Source organism: Podarcis vaucheri, assembly GCF_965113315.1.
Source record: "Podarcis vaucheri genome assembly, chromosome: 1".
NCBI lineage: Eukaryota > Metazoa > Chordata > Lepidosauria > Squamata > Lacertidae > Podarcis > Podarcis vaucheri.
Window position 1 is genome coordinate 47,197,142 of NC_138759.1, and position 22,455 is coordinate 47,219,596.

General features: G+C 41.0%; 1 protein-coding gene across 6 annotated transcripts in view; it reads left to right on the forward strand.

Annotated features, from left to right (window-relative positions):
* The first annotated feature begins 5,396 nt into the window (after nucleotides 1-5,396).
* NUMB (NUMB endocytic adaptor protein) overlaps nucleotides 5,397-22,455 on the forward strand; it is a 63,295-nt gene continuing 46,236 nt past the window's right edge. For 2 of the 6 annotated variants that reach the window (XM_082240107.1, XM_082240108.1), the window contains exon 1: nucleotides 5,399-5,521. The gene's annotated coding sequence lies outside the window, so the exon portion shown is untranslated. The other 4 variants (XM_082240103.1, XM_082240106.1, XM_082240105.1 and 1 more) reach the window with 4 other exon arrangements.

Consider the following 22,455-nt stretch of genomic DNA (forward strand, 5'->3'; position numbering starts at 1 on the left):
GCCAGGCAGCGTTTGGAGTGAGGTCTTCTCCAGGAAAAGTTCAAAAGCAAACAGCTTAGCCTGGAAACAGTTTTGTTTCCCAAGCGCTTTTGCCTCACACCATGTGGCCTGGCGAGTGACTTCAGCAGGGCGGCGAAACCAGGTTCAAGAATGGGGACCCAGGTTCACGTGGGTTTCAGGATACAGAGGCAAGGGAAAACTGAGTGTAGTCGGACACACACTCTGGACTTTAAGAAGGCCAATTTGGAAAACCTGAACGAGCTACTGTGTGTGATCCTGTGGTCAGAAATACTCAGTGAGAAGGGAGTCCAATAAGGATGGGAGTTTCTAAAAGGAGAAATATTGAAGGCCCAAATGCGGACCATACCAACAAGAAAGAAAAGTGGGAGGCAGTTGAGAAAACCAGTGTGGCTGCATAAGGAGATGACAGATGAGCTGAGAGTAAAGAAGGCATGTACAGTGGTACCTCAGGTTACAGACGCTTCAGGTTACAGACTCTGCTAACCCAGAAATAGTACCTCGGGTTAAGAATTTTGCTTCAGGATGAGAACAGAAATCATGCTCTGGTGGTGCGGCAGCAGCGGGAGGCCCCATTAGCTAAAGTGGTACCTCAGGTTAAGAACAGTTTCAGGTTAAGAACGAACCTCCGGAACGAATTAAGTTCTTAACCAGAGGTAGCACTGTATAAGAAATGGAAGAAAGGGGAAATCACAAAGGAGGAGTATACATGAGTAGCCAACAGTTGCAGGGGGAAAGTCGGGCTGGCTAAAGCTCAGAATGAGCTCGGGTTTGCAAGAGAGGTTAAAAATCATAAACAAAAGGTTTCTTCTGCTATGTCCGAAGGAAGAGGAAGAACAAGCAAGCTAACAAAATGAATTTCACTCTATTCTGCCTTGGTCAGACCACACTTGGAATACTGTGTCCAATTCTGGGCACCACAATTTAAGAAGGATGTTGACAAGCTGGAACGTGTGCAGAGGAGGGCAACCAAGATGATCAAGGGTCTGGAAACAGACTTATGAGGAGCTCTTGAAGGAGCTGGGTATGTTTAACCTGGAAAAAAGGAGGCTGAGAGGAGATATGACAGCCATCTTCAAATATATTAAGGGCTGTCATATGGAGGAGGGAACATGCTTGTTTTCTCCTGCTCTGGAAGGTAGGACTTGAACCAATGTCTTCAAGCTGCAGGAAAGGAGATTCCGATTAAACATTCGAAAAAACAGTAGCTGTTCAGCAGTGGAACAGACTCCCACGAGATGTGGTGGGCTCTCCTTCCTTGGAGGTTTTTAAACAGAGGTTGGATGGCCATCTGTCATGGATGCTTTAGCTTAGATTCCTGCATTGCAGGGGGTTGGACTAGATGACCCTTGAGGTCCCTTCCAATTCTAAGATTATATGATTCTAATGTCAACTATAGTTAAAACAAACCAAAGTTTGTAAGCAAACAATAAACCATGGTGTCTGATCACAGTTTGTAGGAAGATAACAGGCTACAGTTGTGGCACTAGGTAGTGTTCAGATACTTAAATAAACAATACTTTAATAAACAGTGGTTTAAGATTACATACACTAAGAATAAACTCTAAAGAACTCACTGGTGCTTACTTCTGAATAAAAATGATTAGCACTCTGGTTCATATTCTCTTTGTCCACCATAACAGCTGCTCATTCTTTATTTCACTTTCCTTTCAATATTTTTTTTCCTATTTATTTAAGTACTAACTGTATATCCTTGGATACTGGAACATAATTGTTTTGTACATTACTGAGACTTTGTTGGAGAATACTTGTTGGTGTCTGCAGAAAGCAAGTGCCTACATGACATTCAGACACCCCTTGTGTCTGCAAATGGTTCTGGATGGAATGCTTGACACTTAAATAGCCCTAAGTCAAACTCTATATTGTGGAAACATTTTGAACACTTGCAATTCATGCCTGACCTGGGGCTAGTAATGTGTATCAAGAATTCCAACACTGGGTTTTCAGTGAGTGACTTGCATAAGCAATTCTAGTGGTTTTAAATCCAATCAGACTATCTTATGGTTTTCCATTCACAAATAGCTGCTGTAGTTAGCCATAAGCTTTCTGCAAAATATTAAGAAGCTGTTTAACCAAAGAGTAGCAATTCAGGAGGGGATATACAGATGAAGTCTTCATTTTCCCATGAACGTAATATAAAAATTGATCTATGCAGGCCAGAATTCTGTTTCCAGCAGATGCCACCCAGATGCATGGAGGAAAAACCCATAGCTGGGTATGTAACAGATAGTCACCCCCTCTTACCTACCTATATGAAAAAATCCTCTCTCTCCCACTTCCTTCTTTCCATTTAAACTTCTCCTGTCCACAAAGAACCTCCCAAAATCCATCCTTCTATAACACAACAGGTATGCAATACTGTGCTTTAGGCAGCAATCTAAAGTAGGGCTGAAAATAAGTCACACTGGAGACTTATTTCAAAGAAACCTGTGTGTTTCATCTAAGGGGGATAGGGACAGACCTGGTCTTGTGCTTTCAGAGATAGGGAATCAGCCATTGTTATGCTTCTTGTTCCCAGCAGACTTTGGTGCAACCTGATACCTGTACAGGACCTCAAGAGTGTAATCCAAATGTCTGCTACCTCCTCCCTCATTCAGTTTTAAGATTGTGCAGAGATGTAGACTCCATGGCTTCAACAGCAGTTGTTTTCTCTCCTAACTGCCACCCTGTCGCCCAGTCCATTGCTTTGTTTCAAGAGTTCTGAAGAACTCAAAAGCTTGCACAGCATTTTCTGTAATTTTGGTTGGCTTAATGAAAGTCTCACTCCAATACAGATTGGAGCATTTTTCTTATGGGCCAACGTGCCTCCCTTTACTTTCTATTAAATATGAGTAAATGTACTCATAAATCACTAACGTTTATTGATTAATTAACACTATTTTATTGAAAAGTTGAAGGCAACCTTGTTCTCTTTTGTGCCAGATGCCCTTGTGCTACCAAACTGCCAAATTTTATATTCCAGTTATTGAGGGAAAGTGTTATTTCATACAGTTAAAACTGATCTTTCTCTTTTGTGAATTTCAAAATACAAATGTGTATTGTTTTAATGGCCTGATACACAAACTGTACTTTGACAAAATTCAATAATATAAGAATTATAATTTTCAGTGACACAGCTGTTCCAAATTTGGAGAAAAAACAAAGAGGAACCATTAACTGGATCAATTAGATAGAGGAATATAGGGGAATGGGTAAAAGTACTGCAGGTTAAAATATCTTTAAAAGGTGTCATGAAACAAAGGTTGGGGGATTCCCACCCTTTTCTCTGTGGCTTCTTTATGTTCTCAGCTATAATTATAAAAACAATTCATCCCAATTATCACGACTAAAATGTCAACTTCAGCTAGTTGTCAGAAAGGCTTTAAAAAAATAGAATGCTGTTCTCCTCAAAGCAGAAGAGATGATGATTATTTGTCAAATTTCTATGCTGCCCTTCATCCGAAGATCACAGGGTGGTTTACAATATCAAAACACAAAAAACCACACCATAGTAGCAATACCACCCTACGCCCCTTGCAGTTTAAAAGGCCATAACTTGTTTAATTAGCCAAATGCTTGGGAGAAGAGGAATGTTTTTGCCTGGTGCCTAAAGATATGCAACAAAGGTGTCAGGCAAGTGTCCCTGAGGACAGCAGTCCACAAGCGGGGAGCCACTGCAGAAAAGGCCTGTTCTCATGTTGCAGTCCTCCAAACCTCTCACAGAGGAGGCACATCTCAGCGTCTGGATTGGTTCATATGGGGAATGGCAGCACTTAAGATATTGCGGTCCTGACAAGTTTAAGGCCTTATAGGACAAAACCAGCACTTTGATTTGGGCATGGAAACTAACTGGCAGCCAGTGCAGTTGAGCCAGTCTTCCACTTGTCTTTAAGCCGTCTCCCAGCTTGCTTCCCCGCCCTAAGCTCTGGAGTGTACCAGGAAGCTAAATGGGCTCCACAAAGCAGGAGAGGGTGGTCAGGAATGATCACATCAATGGCCGAAGCCATTCAGATGTTCCAGGGGTTGGCCAGGGCTTCAACAGGACTGCCAGTCATATCAGTCTGAAAATCCCCCAGAGCCGTTTGGAAACCCATTGGATCCATCAGCCTCCCCTCCGAGGGTACACTACCCTAATAGTTCCCTAGCCTCTGCAAAGAAGAAAAGGCGCTGAAAGCCTAAATCTCAACAGGAAATGATCTGACCATGACTAGGAACTGATGTCAATATTTCCCAATTTCAGATGACCCTCTTCCTGCCCAGTTGAGAAAACAAGATTCAGAGTGTGGCTGATGACATGTTGGGACAGCCCCATGGTTGTCATGACAGTCATGAAGTCCCAAGCCACACCAGAACCAGCCACCTCAACATGGATTTCCCCCGAAACCAACATTCTGGGAGTCCTCAACCATGCTTCCGGGACCAACTCTGCCAGCTCAGGCAAGGAGACTGCTTGGCAGCAAGGCAGTAAATTAGCAGAATCTCCAATCTGTCCCATTTGCTCGATGTCAGGAACACACACTCTAGATTCCCACAACTGGACAGAGAGCCCAGAGAGAGAGATGGAATCTCTATAGACTACAGCAATTCTCCCTCTCCATCCCTGATGCTGCACTGAGGACCCAGGTGGGCACAGCTGGGTGAGACCAATTCCACCCTGCTCACCCACACAGGTCTCAGTAATGGGTGAGGCGGCTTCCTCATCCATAATCAGATCATGCCTAGCCCTACCATGTACCACTGTAATTGTCCCCACCCCCACCCCCCACTCTCCCCTGCTCCTGTCCTCCCAGGCACATCCTCCCTCCATCAAGAAAAATAACAAAAATCCACACAGATTGAAATCAGTTGAAACAATTAAAAACAGTTAAAAGATTGGCCCTGTCTCCTAGATCTGAGAAAATATGGGAACCCAACGGGATCTGGCATATTTTAAATATACAGTATTGTACTTCTTAGGATTGCCCTGGGAATATTATCAACTCTTAGAGGAGAGCGACAAACCTGTAAACTGAATGACACCAACCAGCCCAGTCAGTGAAGGGTTAATTCCAGGTCAGGTGTGCCCTGCCCCGCTCTTTTGAACTGTGTCCCTCCCTACTGTGCAACCAAACCAAGCAGGGCTAGGCACTTTGCATCGGGTACTTTATCAGGAAGGCGGAGCCTGAATGATCGCATCTCTTCGACCTATCGCAGCTGCCGCTTCTTGCGGTTTGGACCGACAAAAAAAAAAAAAAAAAAAAAAAACAAGGAAAGAAGTGGGGGCGTCAATGCTTCGGTGTGAATCAAATACTGCGAAACGACAAGGCGGAGCGAAGGCTTGACGGGCTCAAATCCCCACCAATACCGACCAGCGGCTGGGGCCGAAGCAGCCTATGGGCCCGCGAGGCTTGAAGTAGGGAAGGAGAGAGGGTAGCGAAGGAGGTGGGAGTTGTTGTCAGGGAGTAGGAGGCAGCTCTGCTTGGCGGCTGAGGAGGAGCTGAAGGGAGGCGGCCGCGGGTAGCAGGTGAGAGCGAGCGGCGGAGCGAGCGAGCGGCGGCCGGGCCCGGTAGGCGCTTGGCTGAGGGAAGGGGCTTCCGCGGACGACGAGGCGCGGTTCCTTCCTCCCTGCCCGGCGGGGAGAGCGGCGGGGCGACCTGTGGCGGAAGGCCCGAGCTCCCGGGTGCGGGGCTGGTCGGCTCCGAAGCCGTGTGGGTGAGCCTCGAAAGGGGAAGGGAGGAAGGGAAGGAGGAAGGAAGGAGGTGCGGGGCTGCTGCGCTCAAGAGGAGGCGGCGGGGAAGGCGGCCGCGGGGAATCCGGGAATGGGGAGAAGCGGGCTCCCGGAGTACGTGTGAATGGGTGCAGCGGCGTGCAAGGGAAGGTGCGAGTGCGGGGTCTGCTCGAAGGGGAGGTCGGGCGAGGTGCCGGAGGGAGGTGGGGCGCTCGAGGTGCCCGGGAAAGGAAGGGGCCGGGTGGGCGTCTCTCGGCTTCATACGTATACAGGGTATATATATCTGTATATAATGGTCGGCTGGGCTGGAGGCTGAACCTGGGCGAGGATCTGCGGCGAGTGGCCCAGGAATGCGGGCGGATGAGGAGCCCCGCGGAAGGGAGGAAGGAAGGAGGAGAGAGGGAGAGGCGGATAGTGCAGGAAGCGGCGAGGAGGGAGGGAGAGGCAGAAGCGCCGCTCTCGCATCCCCGGCAGCGGAGGGACCTCGGCGGGCGAAGCTGCCCTGCCGCCCCTTCCCGGCTTCCGGGGTGCCTGCCTGCCTGGGACTTGCCTCCCTTCCAGGCCCCGCTTGGTTTGGGGAGTTAGGGATTCCAGAAGGAATGTGGCCACTGGCTTCCTCTCCTCGGAGTATATCTGCCCTATATTTCATTCTGTCTCCGGGACTACTTGTTTGTAAATGAAGCCTTTTTGCAGAATCCTGGCTTTGCAACCCCTGGAAAAGGGGGCGGCGGCGGGATAGAGCTGATAAGCTAATTGAGCGAAGCGCCGTCCCACCTATTCTTACTTGGCTTTGTGCGAAGCAGAATTGATGTGTGATAGGATTAAAATCAACGGGGTTAAACTTTGAAAGATTGGGTGTTGGCACTGGCAATATGATTACTTTGGTCTTTAAAGGAGAGCTTCATTTCCTTTTTATGGCTTTCTGTCAGGATGTTGGGCGCAAAGCAAGTGTATATCTTTTTAAAGAAGAGGATTAATATTAATACAAAGTGCAACAATTACTGAATCATAAAATACTAGGTTTGTGTGCCATGTTTCCAAATAACAAAATACTCGAGGTTTTTTTTTATCCTTTCTATGAGTACTTATTGTGAAATGATGTGTCTATTTGCCTTGTAATGTCTTCCAGCAACTCTCATCTAGAACTCCTTCATCCACAAGATTTATGTAACCTGCTCATTAATTTTTCATAAAGCTCTAAAAGTTTCTGGTAGAATTTATTCTGTTTAATGTGTAGGTTGTTGTGTCTTCCAAGACTCTTATAAAAGCACTTATAAGGATTTGTTATTTGGTTGTAATCAGCTATTTGTCTTAATAATAATAATAGTTTTATTATTTATACCCCACCCATCTGGCTGGGTTTCCCCAGCCACTCTTAAACATTTTGTGGTCCTCAAATTGTGTGTGTGGCATCTTTAGCAAAGATGATGTTTAGGAATACAGTTGAACCATAAGGCATTTGTATCTGGTTATTCTCTGCTGCAAAAGTGTGCATGTTACGCATATTTCACTTCTCCAATCCTTGGGCTTGTTCTGTAGTTAAAATCATGATAGGTCTCTTAAGGCCAACTGCTATTTAATGTTTGACATAGTAAAAGAGTGCTGATCTGTACAGTTTTTCCGCTGGATTGTTGCAATGTTTTTCCATTCTTTCCTTCTTGGCCATTCTTTATGGAAACACTAAATCAGTGACATCACTCATGTGAGCAAAATAAAAGCATAAATTGTCTGTTCCTCCTTAGTTCAATCCTTGTCCTTTATCATATTAACTTCTTTAATCTACAGATAAATAGACAGTGGGGTGGGGAGAGTTGCTGTTACACAAGCTCTGTACAAAGAGTGGCAAAGCCAAGATGCATAGTGAAAACTTTCTGTCACTGAAGCCTCCTTGGCTCAGACATTTGCACTCTTTAATAGAAAATACATAGAGACAAGGAGAATAATTTCCACAGTGATGTGATGCATCTTCCAAAGTTTTATTTGCCTAATCAGATTTAAGTTCTTAATTCAGTAGTGTGTATAATATATATTACCCTGTGTTGCCTGGAGCATCATTTGTGCAAACACTCTAGGTACCTTGTTGCAACAATGTAATACCGGTTTAATTAAATTCAAGCTGTAGTCTAGCAAGGGTTTTGTTTTTTGCATTGTTTTTAAAGATTTACTGTGTTCAACCTTGCAAATAAGCTCACAAAAGTTACTAGCCCACATAAATATTATCTAGCCCGGGGTTGGCAACCTTTTTCAGCCGTGGGCCGGTCCACTGTTCCTCAGACCATGTGGTATTGTGTGTGTGTGGGAGAGAAATGAACAAATTCCTGTGCCCCACAAATAACCCAGAGATGCATTTTAAATAAAAGCACACATTCTACTCATGAAAAAACACCAAGCAGGCCCTACAAATAACCCAGATATGAATTTTAAATAAAAGGACACATTCTACTCATGTAAAAACACGCTGATTCCCGGACTGTCCACAGGCCGGATTGAGAAGGCGATTGGGCTGCATCCGGACTCCGGGCCTTAGGTTGCCTACCCCTGATCTAGCCTGTCAACTTGCCCACACACAGTTTTAAGAAAAAAAGAGCCAAGCTTTTTGGCTCTCTTCATCATGGAGTGAGCAAGAGGCTGTATCAAGCCTTGATTAGTCCATGAAGGAGATGGGATGGAAGTGGAATATTTTGTAATCTTAAATTTAGGAGATTTTTATGTTGTGGAAGTATTGGTGGGAAGATATGACTTACTGATATTATCTTGCACTCTGTTTAAAGCAGCACAATTGGGGACTGGTACATCAAACAATCCATTTGAAGTGCTCTGTCTAAAGTCTTGCTGGCAGAAGATACAATATTAAGTAACTTTACTACTCTATTTTAGGAGAATGAATCTTATCAGATAACGTCTTTTAATCCTGAGCCATTTTTGGAGATTTTATAGGCTCTGGAGTGCTCTGGAATAGGGTATTGTCAATACCCAGATCAACAAAACAGATATCAGCAATACAAACATTTATTGGCTAATACATTTTATTGGAGAAATAAAATATTGGACAAAATATTACATTGGGTGAACAATTTCATGACTCTAAATGAAAATATATTGCAAGTTTAGTCTGTTGATGACCTCCCTTGTTCCACACACTTGCATTGCCTAAAAAAGGGGCCTTATATAGGAACAAGTGCTGTAACTAATGTGCTATTGTAATGAAAGTAGATTGCCTGCTATACCAGAATTCCCTTATTGTCTGCTGTCTAAACATAGTGATGAATATAGGTAAACTGTCTTTCTGGACTTCAAATATTCTAAACTCCGTAGCTCTCTTCTGGCATTAACTGGCTTGAAGAGACAACATACCAGTGAATACCAGTTTCTGGAAACTGCAAGGCAGCAGAATGCTTTTGTTCTTGGGTCCTGTTTGCAGACTTCTCACTGGCAGCTGGTTGGCACTGTGAGAACAGAATGTTGGACTAAATGGGCCTTTGTCCCAATCCAGAAGTCTCTTATGTTCTTTACCGTGAAGGTTCATCTTTAGTTGCCTCTTCCCTCCCCTGACCATGCAGCTCGCCCAGTCTCTCTTATGATGAGGATAAAGTACTGTAGCGAAGAAGCTTTTTTTATCTGTGGAAGTGCCCTGTGCAAGGGAAAATAATGAACTTCCGAGATTCTCTATCTGTGTAGGCCCTCCACAGAATCAAAGGTTTATCTTCATTATGAAAGAGACTAAGAGATTTGTATGTACTTGCGGGCGGAGTGAAACATGTGGTCTCAATATACACCTATATTGCCTCTTCAAGTTAGTAATGGTTAAGGGTGGTGGCCAGTGTGGTGTAGTGGTTAAGAGCGGTAGTCACGTAATCTGGGTAACCGGGTTCGCGTCTCCGCTCCTCCACATGCAGCTGCTGGGTGACCTTGGGCCAGTCACACTTCTCTGAAGTCTCTCAGCCCCACTCACCTCACAGAGTGTTTGTTGTGGGGGAGGAAGGGAAAGGAGAATGCTAGCCGCTTTGAGACTCCTGAAGGGGAGTGAAAGGCGGGATATCAAATCCAAACTCCTCTTCTTCTTCTTCTTATCTTTATATTATTCTTTGCCCACTGTAATCACAGACTCCTGTTTCAAGCATGGCAGGACCATGCAACCATCATACCAAATTGCTGGCATTGGTGAAGAGATCTACAGGGAGCACCCTATCTGCAGATTATCTTGTGTCTGGGATACTGGTACAGATCTGGTGTTTCCATGCCTAGTCAAACCCTGCCTTTCTGTAGTTGCTACTATTAAACAATTAGGAATCTGAAATCTTTTATGATCTACTGCAGAATAACCAAAGATCTGGCTGTTGATCCAAATCTACCTTCTGTCCACCCTGATTCAGGCAGGTTCAGAGAGTTGTCAACCTTCTTGAAAGGTACACTTACCAATATAGTGTTACTTCTAACTGTCCTGTCTGAGTACAGCTGAGTACATGTTGAAGTTTCAGCAAATAGGTTTCAACATTTTGAATACTGTCTTCTGAAATTATATTTTGCTTCTCATGCAAGAATAATATAATTACAATTTTTTTGTGATATATATTGACTTATAAAAACTGGAAATGTTATTTTCTGTAGTTCTCTATTATAGCAAATTACAGTTATGGATGAAGGATAGTAAGTCATTACACATTACTTATATGTTTTATAACTTTAAACTCTTATTTAGAATTTTAAAGCCATCTAGTTTGCCAACTATAAAATTCCTGAGAAACCTTGGCTGGCTAATGTCTCTTTTTTTCTTGGAAAAAGCTGAGACAGTTCTGTGGAAAATCACTAAATCAACATTTCCCCCCTCATGCAAACCTGGTATGCTTCTGAATTGTACTTACTTTTTGTAATTCTGCGTCTGCAGACTGCAGCATTCCCAGAAGGAATAGTTCTGGGTATTTTGTTCTGCTAGTTTTGAAAAGCTTAGAACTATTGCCTTTACAGAGTTCTCTGGTGGGAAACTTTATTGATGGACATCTGTATATTTAATATCTTACACTTTTAAAATGAATTATCTGCCTTTATCTCCTACTAAACATATATTTATATCTGATATTGGTTAATCTTGAAATATGGTGAGGCTTATAGCCTGATTCTGTGCATATTTGCTCAGAAGTATATTCCGCTGAGTAATACATCTTATTTGACCATAACACACTAATATATTCATACAAATGGGACTTTACTACCAAGTAAGTGTGTATAGAAATGCAGCCTTGCTTTGTGTAATGTAGAAGATCTTACGTTTCACCCAAGAAAATAATGTGTCAGGTGCATTTAACTTTGATTTATATTTTGCCTAAAGCTGCATTCTTGGTTTCTGCCACTGAAGAAGCAGGAAGCTAGTGGTAGACTAGGTAAAGTCAATTGATAGTGGCAGTGCAGTTTTCAGAAACTTTTCCAGTACCTTTAATTAATTGGGATTTGATTTAGCATTTGTCTTAAAAGCAAAAAAGTAAATACTGTTTTTTTGTTTAACTATCCCACACTTTTCAGTACACGAAAGTAGTTTTGCTGAAATATTTTATATAGACCAAATAAAAAATGCACACTTAATGTGGTTTAAATGTTCATAGAAATTCACATCTGTACTTTGAAATGTATTGTACTTTTCTCAAACGAAACAACTCAGTAGCATATACTTAACATTGTTCAAATGATAAGAAAATAATTTGGGCACTGTCAGCTGTTAATATGGTAGGAATACATCTTGTTTGACCATAAGCATAAGCCATAACAAAACTAACATAGTCATACAAAATAAAATTCATGAACAGTGTCTGCATAATATATAGCTTTAGCAAGTCTAGAAAGCTGTTCATAATAGATACAGGTATGCTTCCTAGGGATAGTCACCTGAAAAAAGTTAATGGCTCAATTTGACAAAATTGATTGTTGCAAATCTTCTAAACAATGTATTTTTGGAGAAATATGTGATATATCCCCCCACAAAATATTTCACTCTGTACGTCTTCTGTAAAGAAGCAGAGGACTCATATTTAGCACATTGATGCCTGACAGTACAGGATCTAGTATACATGGCATCTACTGTATTTAGGAGGGTGATCTTGGCCACAGTAGAATGCTTTCTGGACTGCTTTGAGCATCACATTAAACCATAGTTAAAAGCAAACTGTGGTGTAATGTTAATGTGTTATATGCACGCTGCTGAAATGTCCTCGTTCGGCTCTCACTGCCACTGCACCTCTGGGAAACAAACCAGAGTGACCTTTAGTGATAACCAAGGATTGTCATTCACTTCCTGTGCATGGTTCGTTTGGAGAGAAACAAGCCATGAGCCTAGATTAAGAAGTCACAACAAGGTGGACTCCAGCTTGTTTCCCAGCAGCAGAATGAGAATTTTTAAGTTGTGTGATTACACTACTTTCTCATTAAATCATAGCTAATTTTAATTACGTTTTCGTTTGATGCATGAACTATAACAGTGTGTGCCTAGGAACCCTTAGGAAAGGGTTGCAATAAATGGTGCTAGTTTTAAAAAATATTCATTGCAATTTCAACACATCAAATATGAAACACTATTTGCACAGAAAGAACCTGGGTGAACCATAAGACAACTAGGTATCTAGAAAGTATTAGTAATGGATACTGTAAATCTATAGATTTACTACTGATCTAACACCACAGTTGACAATTAAGAAGTTATGTTGAAGAAAACAATGCCTCATTAAGTGGCTTTCTCAGTTACGACTTTTGAAGATTTGATGTTTAAAAAGAAAACAAAAGTTATCCCAAATATATGCCTTATTATGTACTTTGATTTACACAAGGGTAATAGTTTTGAGAAGAAAAGGATCACATTGCGGCTAGAGGAATTTTTGAGCAGGAATGGCATAAAACTGGCTATCAGGGGCCAGCAAGACCTACATTTGTAAACATAAGAGAATACTATTACAAATTGCTTTTCCAGTGGTATCTGACACCTCACAGTTTGAATAATATATATATCTGGCATGAAGATAAAGGTTTGGATGCATGAATCCTCAAATGCAGATATCGGTAGCAACCATTTTGCACTATTGACACATGATTGCCAATGCGTGGGTCCCTTTGGACCTGGAAGAAGGCGGAACAGGGTGGTGTGGAATGCAATGGGCTTATGTATGTTCCGCTGATGCACACAGAACCCCTGCGCAAAATGGTCACTGCCTATATGGTAGTCTTGTCCTTTAATAACAAAATATGGGGGATAAATTACAATATTAATCAAACTAGTTTATGCATTATGTTATAATTTTGGATCCTTTAACAAATCTGTTGGGCTGCTTAGATGACCAGATTAAACCTAAAAGATTGATATAGAACCTAATAGGTGCTGCCGTTATGTTAATAGTCCAAAAACAGAAGAACAAACTGAACAAGCTATTGCCTACAATTAAAATAATGGCTAGCTGAACTTTGGAAAGTGATGGAAATGCATAAACCTACAGAATGATGGAAGACAAAGGAAGGAAACTTTTTCGAAGTACCATATTTACTCAAGTCTAATGTGCCATCAAATCTAATGCACACCTCAATTTTCACTAAAAGCATTTGCTGGCGAATGTAAATGTGCTATTGAATCTAATGTGCACCTTAATTTTCATAATGTAATTTGGCCAAAAAAGGTGAGCATTAGCTTCAAGTAAATATGGTAAATGGCTTTCAGTGATTGAATATATGAAAGATATGGATATGAGATATGGATATTATATATTTTTTCTATATGGTAATAGCATATGGTCAGAACTGTATTTATTTATGGACACAGCAAAATTTTGTATTAAAATTGTGATGTTTAAATCTGTGGTACAGATACATTCTGAATACAGTCTTATCCACATCTCAGATGGGGTACCCTAGTGTTATCACACTTTCTAGTGTTCTTATTTATGTGTGCACTTGAACTTGCAAGTTATGCATGTATCCTTGGAAACAGGGTTTTGGGCAATCTTTAATCTGAGTATGGGTGCATGCCATAGGGGTTATTACATTATGTTAATGCCCATTCACACTTGCTTGGGGGCACCAGTAAATTTGCAAGATAAATGTGGATAAAATGGTGTTCATGCAAAATGGCAGACACTTAAATAGTTTTGCAACTTGAAGTGCTAATTGCAATGGTACGGAATGATAAAATGGTTACAAAATAATACAGGCTATCCAACAAAGTGATAAATCATTTAGTAATGCTCACAGATCACCCAGATCCACACTTCTTGTGCCAATAGTTTAAAATTGCTATTTAGGAAATAGAAATGGATGGATGGTAGAGAGCTGTCACAAATGGCAAATGGGAGGGTACTAGAGAACTGTCAGGGCTGCAGTGTGAGTCTAGGTGTGCCAAGGGGGGGGGGGCTAAAATGCTAATGCCTAGGCTTTGGACAATGTAAGAATAGCAAGACAGTGATATTTAGGAAATGAGGCAAAAGAAAGAAGGAGTAAAACACAACTAGTTAACCTGTCCTGAGAAAGAGAGAGAATAGTTTCCCTTGAGTTTCACTGTGACCTGTTTGTGTGATGTCACAGCTGTAGACTGAGGCTTTAGCAGGACTTAAGTGTGAAGCCTTTTGGTGGGTGTGGTGGGTTCACTCCCAAACAGGTAGTTTTCAAGTTTACTGTATTTCCTAAGGGACCCAGGTCCAAGCATTGATGGGTTGGTCAAAAATAGCTCAAGGATGACATTAGAAGGCTTGCCTAAGTCTGCTCACCATCCTAAGGTGGTTCCAAAAAAAGAAAAAAAGTACTTTCCTTAAGGGTGATCACAAAGCACCTACTAAAAGAACACCAGAATAATCTGAAAGAAAATTTAAAAGTATAGTAGTAAGGAAAAGGGGAAGGGAGGCAAGGGCAAAGGATCTAGCTAAGTTGGAAAGGTCTGCTCCTATAATACAGTGGTACCTTGGGTTAAGAACTTAATTCATTCTGGAAGTCCGTTCTTAACCTGAAACTGTTCTTAACCTGAAGCACCACTTTAGCTAATGGGGCCTCCTGCTGCCGCCGCGCCGCCGGAGCACAATTTCTGTTCTTATCCTGAAGCAAAGATCTTAACCTGAAGCACTATTAGCGGAGTCTGTAACCTGAAGCGTATGTAACCTGAAGCGTATGTAACCCGAGGTACCACTGTAATAGAATTGAGTTGGCTTGGAGAAGAAAGAAAAGTGGAGCATGGAACAATCTTATGGGAGAAAACTGAACAGTGTCAGGATCTGAGGGACGCCTAGTTACAGGAAAGAGAATTCTGATGGGTGTTGGCCATTGTCACAAATGTTGATTGTGGGGAACAAAAAACGATCAATTTCTGGAGAGAGATGCTTTCTTGGAAAAAAAGGCTTTTATTCTCACCAGGGTTAATTAATGGTCAAATAGAGGGATATACTTGCATTAGATAGGACAGAGATTCTGAAGACCAATTAAGTTTCTGTATTTTCACTAACATCTTTTAGCTTTAAGGAGGTCATTTAGCTTAAGCCAGTATTGCTTCCTGAATTTTTCTGCAGTGGCACTGCAGTCATTGCACAGAGCAAAGCCAAAGTTCAGGTGCACGTGAAGAGTTCCAACTGAGCTAAGTTTCTAGGTAATACTAGCTCTGGAAAAGGTATGGAAAAAGCCTATTGAAATTAACAAAGGTCATATCATGTTCCTAGTAAGGAAATAGAAATTGTGGTTGCTTAGTTGAGGGAAAAAGTGAAGTGGTTTCATGTGAACAATTATGTTATCAGCTATCTTCTCTCAATGCTAGCTAGCGCTTCGGGCTATTCAACAAAACTGTTTGGCAATATGTGGAAATATTGGGGGGTGATGTATAAGAATTTGATTTGATATTTTTAAGCAAAGTGGTTGATGTGAGTTATGTTTTATGTTTGATATGAAAAATGATAATACAAAATTTAAAAAAATAAATAATAAAACTGGCAAGTTTTCAAGGCAAACAAGAAATCCCTTTTCATGAAGTGCATAATTAACTTAGGGAATTGACAAGTACAGTGGTACCTTGGTTTTCAAATGTCTCCATTGACGAATATTTCAGTTTTCAAACACCGTAAACCCAGGAGTAAATGCTTTGGTTTTTGAACACTCCTTAGAAGTTAAACATTCCATGCAGCTTCTGTATTGAGTTTTTGGTTTTCAAACATTTCAGAACTTGAACGGTCTTCCTGAACGGATTACGTTTGAAAACCGAGGTACCACTGTATAACCATGTGGTGATGACTTCTTGTAAGAAGGATGAAGCAAATACACATTATATAGATATTTCAACAGTTAGCTAGTCTTGATAGCTAGGAATAGAACCTCCATGTTCAGAGGCAATATACTACTAAGTACCAGAACCTGGGGGCAAATCTTGAATGGGCATCAACATCATTTCTTGCAAATGAGCTTCCTGGAATCACTGTTATCCAGATGTTGAAAACCAAAGAACTGACTATCATTTAGCAAGGCAGTTGACTGTTTTTAGTAAGACTGATCAATTCTTAAATACTTTTTAAAATGTCATGGGTATTGATACAAGGTCTTGAATATCTAATTAATGAATAATGAAAACTAAATTTTGCCAAACACTGCAGGGTGGGTCAGTGTCATGTTATAGTAGAGCACTTGTTGACCTGCAGTGCCTGGACTGTAGCTTAGCTATAAACTGCAACTCTTTGGAGTATCACAACTGACAATGCATGTTACCTTGCTCAAAGCATTAGCAAGATGAAATAACCTGCTAAACTTAAAAAGCAAAAGTACTGAGAAGCGTGTTTACATTTTAGTCTGTCTTCCTGTGTTGTGTGCAAATTAAGTTCCTGTTGTAAATAAAATAAAGGAGGGAGGACACTGTATCTGTAGGATCATAATTCACTTCCTGAGCCACTGTGTTGAAGAAAAAAAAAGAGTTACAGTAGTTATATAGGTGGGCACATTTTGCAAAGAACATAAAAAGACTTGAAGATTATGGAATCTATACAAAATCTATATTGTTTTGGCCCCAGAATGAAGCCTAGTTCATGCAGACAGAAGAACCTCCTAATTTGGGGGCAGATAATGAGGTTGGAAGTGATGCAAGTAAATAATGCAAGGAAGCAAGTTAACCTGCAATGATCCTGACATGGTTTAGCCATGGTATAGCAGTTGTTCAACACGCCGGCTAGATTAGGAAATCTGAAACTTTGGCTTGGATAAAATGAATTGTGGTGCTATGAGCTGATGACTGCTTCAAGTACCATTTTAAAACACAAGTAGGGTAATGCAATTTGAGTTCTAGAGAGAACTGTACTGAGCAGTAGAATTTGATGCCCTGTCTCTCTGCTGTCATATTGGAGTGCTACAGTAGTCTTGATGCAGTAGCAGTGTAGAAGCAAAATGTGTTTTGGAACAATAGCTTGTGAAAAGAATGTACTAGTTAATGAATGTAGTGCTGGTCCACAGAAAGTAAACTGAGATCATGAACTGTATTAAATATTTCATGATATGGGAACAGAAGGGCAATTTAACCAAACAAAATTTTAAAATCTAAGAATGTGTAGATTACAGGGAGTGCAATGATGAGACCCATTGATCGCTTTAATCTTTTATCAAACCACAAATAGAAGTTAGTTTACTAATCAGGATAGTAAAGCATCATAGAATCATAGACTTGTCAAGTTTGAAGGGACCACAAGGGTCATCTAGTCTAACCACGAATCTTCTGCCCAACGTGGGGCTCAAATCTACAGCTTTGCGATTAAGAGTTTCATGATCTGCTGATTGAGATAGCCTGGCTGACCATTAAACCACTGTTCCCTTTTGTGTCATTACAGCTAACTATATTTTAATTGAACCAGTATGTATGTATGGTGTGTGTGTGCGTGCAAGGAGTGAGGAATATTGCTCATTCCCAGCTACGACGCTGTTGTATAGCAAGCTCGTAGTTTAGCATCTAAATTGTGCCTGTGTATACCAAATCTTTTGATCATGCCGCTTAGAAATACAGTAATTGACATAACATTTGGCATCCTGATTAATTATGCATAACTGTTCACGTTCATAAGATTTTCCTGCCTTTTAACTGCGTTTGGTTGCTGCATCAGCCACATAAGCACATGGTTTGGGGGCAAGAGATAAGCACATGTTGCTGTAGATGAAGTGAATAGAAGATAGCCCGGGTGGGGGAGAGCTCTTGCAGAAAGATAGGTAGAGCTGTTTACTTTATCTTTTGTCAGGGAAGTTTTTGATTTTCAAACTGTTCAGTCCCACAACACCTGTACTTCTTTTCTTAGTAGTTCTATACAGTGGTACCTCGGGTTAAGTACTTAATTCGTTCCAGAGGTCCGTACTTAACCTGAAACTGTTCTTAACCTGAAACACCACTTTAGCTAATGGGGCCTCCCGCTGCTGCCACGCCGCCAGAGCATGATTTCGGTTCTCATCATGAAAAAAGTTCTTAACATGAAGCACTATTTCTGGGTTAGCTGAGTGTGTAACCTGAAGCGTATGTAACCTGAAGTGTATGTAACCCGAGGTACCACTGTACATGCTTTTTTTTTTTTTTTGGCTTGCATTACAGGGTTTTTAAAAAAGAAGTAGGAAACTGCAGTTTCATCAATGTAGGGCATTATACTTGTTAAATTCTGTTATATATGTGTGTGTTTGTATGTATGTATGAGAAAGAGAGAGAGACGGGGAGATGTTTTCTTTATCGTAAACCCCCCTGTGATCCTCAGATGAAGGGTGGTATAGATATTCAACAAATAAATGTGCTGTAAAAGCACTACAGAATACAGTGGTACCTCTGGTTACATACTTAATTCATTCTGGAGGTCCGTTCTTAACCTGAAACTGTTCTTACCCTGAAGCACCACTTTAGCTAATGGGGTCTCCTGCTGCTGCCGCGATGCTGGAGCACGATTTCTGTTCTCATCCTGAAGCAAAGTTCTTAACCCGAGGTACTATTTCTGTTTTTTTTAAAAAAAGATTTTTATTGTTTTTTCACAATTTATATAAACACAAAACTATACAAACAAACAAACACATAAACAAACATGTATAATTTTAGATCCTTTCTGCATCCCAGTTTCCAAATTTGTTTCAGCAAATCCTCACCCTTAAATTTATCTAATTTTCACCTTGTTCTTTTCTTTTACTTAATCTTCTACAGCCGTAATCTCCATTTTTCTAAAACCTCAACATTTTAGCATTCATTAATTTTACAATGTTTCTTAAGATAAATTTTTAAATTTCTTCCATTCTTCTTCTGCCGTCTCTTTCCCCTGGTCACGGATTCTGCCAGTCATTTCAGCCAATCCCATATAGTCTATCACCTTCATCTGCCATTCTTCCAGAGTGGGTAGATCCTGTGTCTTCCAATACTTTGCAATGAGAATTCTTGCTGCTGTAGTAGCATACATAAAAAAGGTCCTGTCTTTCTTTGGCACCAATTGGCCGACAATGCCCAAGAGAAAGGCTTCTGGTTTCTTGGGGAAAGTACATTTAAGTACCTTTTTCATTTCATTATATATCATTTCCCAGAAAGCCTTAATCTTCGGGCACGTCCACCAAAGGTGGTAAAAAGTACCTTCAGTTTCTTTACATTTCCAACACTTATTATCAGGCAAGTGGTAGATTTTTGCTAGCTTGACTGGGGTCATGTACCACCTGTAGATCATTTTCATAATATTCTCTCTTAAGGCATTACATGCCGTAAATTTTATACCGGTGGTCCACAACTGTTCCCAGTCAGCAAACATAATATTATGACCAATGTCCTGTGCCCACTTAATCATAGCTGATTTAACTGTTTCATCTTGTGTGTTCCATTTCAGCAACAAGTTATACATTCTTGACAAATTCTTAGCATTGGGTTCTAACAGTTCTGTTTCTAGTTTTGATTTCTCCACCTGGAAGCCAATTTTACCCGAGGTACTATTTCTGGGTTAGCGGAGTCTGTAACCTGAAGCGTCTGTAACCTGAAGCGTATGTAACCCGAGGTACCATTGTACTAAAAATCCAGGAATTGAAATGGCTAGATTGGTATACTTTGTCTGAGACTCTTCTTGGTAAAGATGGATCATAAAATCATGCTGATAGCAGTTAACCAGAAATAGCTGGAACTTTTGCCCTTTGGACCTTCTGTCTTTCACATTGTTCGTTCGTTCTTTGACTAATCCTTAGCTTCCAAAGTTCGCACAAGTGGAGTGGGTGGAGTGGGGGAAGAGGAAAAAGGAATGGTGACATTCAAAACAGTGCAATAGTAAATTACTGCAGTTGCATGCTACTGATTGCCAGTGAATATACTGTGTATTGAAGAGGGAAATGTGGTACAGATTAAATGAATATTGTGATTTTGGCTATCACAGATTCATTCCTTGGTTGAATTCAAAGTAAATTTGCTATCCTTTGAAATGCCTTGTGAAAAGGACAATTTCTTGACTTTCTTCTCCCTGGTTTAAGAACAGTTTCCTGATTTATTTGACTACTATGCTGTACACCAGTCTTTCCCAACCTGGGGCTCTTCAGCTGTTCTGGACTACAATTCCCATTATCCCTGAACAGTGGCCATGCTGTCTGGAGTTGATGGTTGCTGAGAGTCCCAACAGCACCTAGAAGGCTGCTGTATACTTTCTCTCCTTGCAGCAGTGCAGGCACATATCCAAAGTCTAAACAAGAGGCATATGCAGCAATATCCTGAAACTAGGAGCAAATTTGGGAACTTCAGGGGTCTGAAGGCACAAAGTTACAGCCCTCAGTCTCCTACAGATCAGCCTGGCCTTTGCTTACTGTAACATAAGTTGAGATGTGTTTCTAGATAATTTTAGAGATAATAAAAGTCTGTTGGTGAAGGTTACCTCCCCTTTAAGTTCACTGTGGCACTAAATTTAAAAGACCCCATTCCTTTTTAAACCAGTAGTTGCTGTGCAAAGAATATGAACAATGATGGCTTGAAAACGTTGCCCATGTTGAACCTGCTGATATCTATTATTTACTTTAGAGGAGGTGATATGTTTAAGAGCAAACAATTCTGATACAAGCAAAGGCTGCAGCATTTGAAACGTCATAATTTAGAGAAAATGTGAGTAACGGGGGATATGATAGAGCAGGCTTCCTCAACCTCGGCCTTCTATATGTTCTGAGACTACAGTTCCCATCATCCCTGACCACTGGTCCTGCTAGCTAGGGATCATGGGAGTTGTAGGCCCAAAAACATCTGCAGGGCCGAGGTTGAGGAAGCCTGTGATAGAGGGATATAAAATTGTGGATGGTGTGGAGAAAGTGAATAGGGAGAAGTTTTTTCTTCTCTCATAATACTAGAACTTCAGGGCATCCAATGAAGCTGAATGTTGAAAGATTCAGGACAGACAATAGAAAATACTTCACATAATGCATAGTTAAACGATGGAATTTTCTCCCACAAAAAGGCAGTGATAGTGATGAACTTGGATGGTTTTAAAAGAGGATTAAACAAATTCTTGGAGGATAAACCTATCAATGGCTACTAGCCACAATAGCTATCTCAGTATGGCTCTGAATAGTAGTTGCTGGGAATCACAGATGGGGAGACACTGTTCAGCTTGTGTCCTATTTGAGAGCTTCCCATAGGCATCTGGTTAGTCACTGAGAACATATCAGGTTGGCCTGATTCGGAAGAACTCTTATTACGTTCTTACTCTTGAACAGTGTGTGCTTGTTCAGAATTTTTTGTCTATTTATACATGGACTGTATTAAGTGAATATACATTTTTTCCAAACTTAGACTATCACTTTGGCAAAAGTGTGACTTGCATTTGGATTCAGCAGTTGTAGAGTTGTAGAGTTGCATTCTTATAAAATGGAAATGTGCAGTTCACAAAACCAATAAACTTTCAGGGCTTTCTTCTATCTCATTTGAAGTAAATCCCATGTGTCTAATATAAATCCACAATGTGTTTGTCTGTTCCAAGCTAGGTTATGATTCCATAATGTTCAACTCTGCAAGGCAATCTGATGAAACAACTGAACCATAACTATCAAAAGCTTCTATTGTGCATAGGAGCTTATCGCATGTCTATGCAAAAGCATTTAAACCTCCTCTCAGTCTATGTCATGTGCATCTCTTCTGTGTTTTACTGCTAAACTGCAATGGCTGCATGAGCAACCTCCTTTCAAAGGTGTGTTTATGCCAAGTAGGAAAACCAGCTTCTTTAGTTCCAGTATTTGCACTTGATTCTAGTTGTTGCAGGAATACATTCAATACTTTCATTGCAGTGCATTTCTTCAGTAAAGCCATGTCTACCACCAGGAGACTTCCTGGCAGGTGGGGGGCAGCTGGGTACAAGATAAGCTCTGTACGGGTCTGTCTTTCTGGTACTTACAGTTTGCTTGCTTAGTTTTCTGGGATGCAACATTTACCTGCCTTAAATAATGCTTTCAGTTGCATCGTGAGCAATGTTCATTTCACAACTACTATACTGCAACTTGCAGTGTTGACTCGCAAGTCTCCAAAAACCACACAGGAACAGCATTTGCCCATAGCCACCAAACTGCAAGAAAACTTCCGACCAAATCAGCTGTGTTCACTGAAGAACTTTATGCAATCAGGTCTTAAATTGCACATTTCCTGGACTTGAGGTGGTGGTGGGAATTGTTGTTTAAGCGGAGGGTTGGTGAACCTTGCTCAACATCAGGACTGAATTCTTTTGTGGGGAATTTTCTGGCAGCCACCATGGCAGTGGTGGTTATGGCGAGAAGCAAAAGTCAGCCAATCAGTG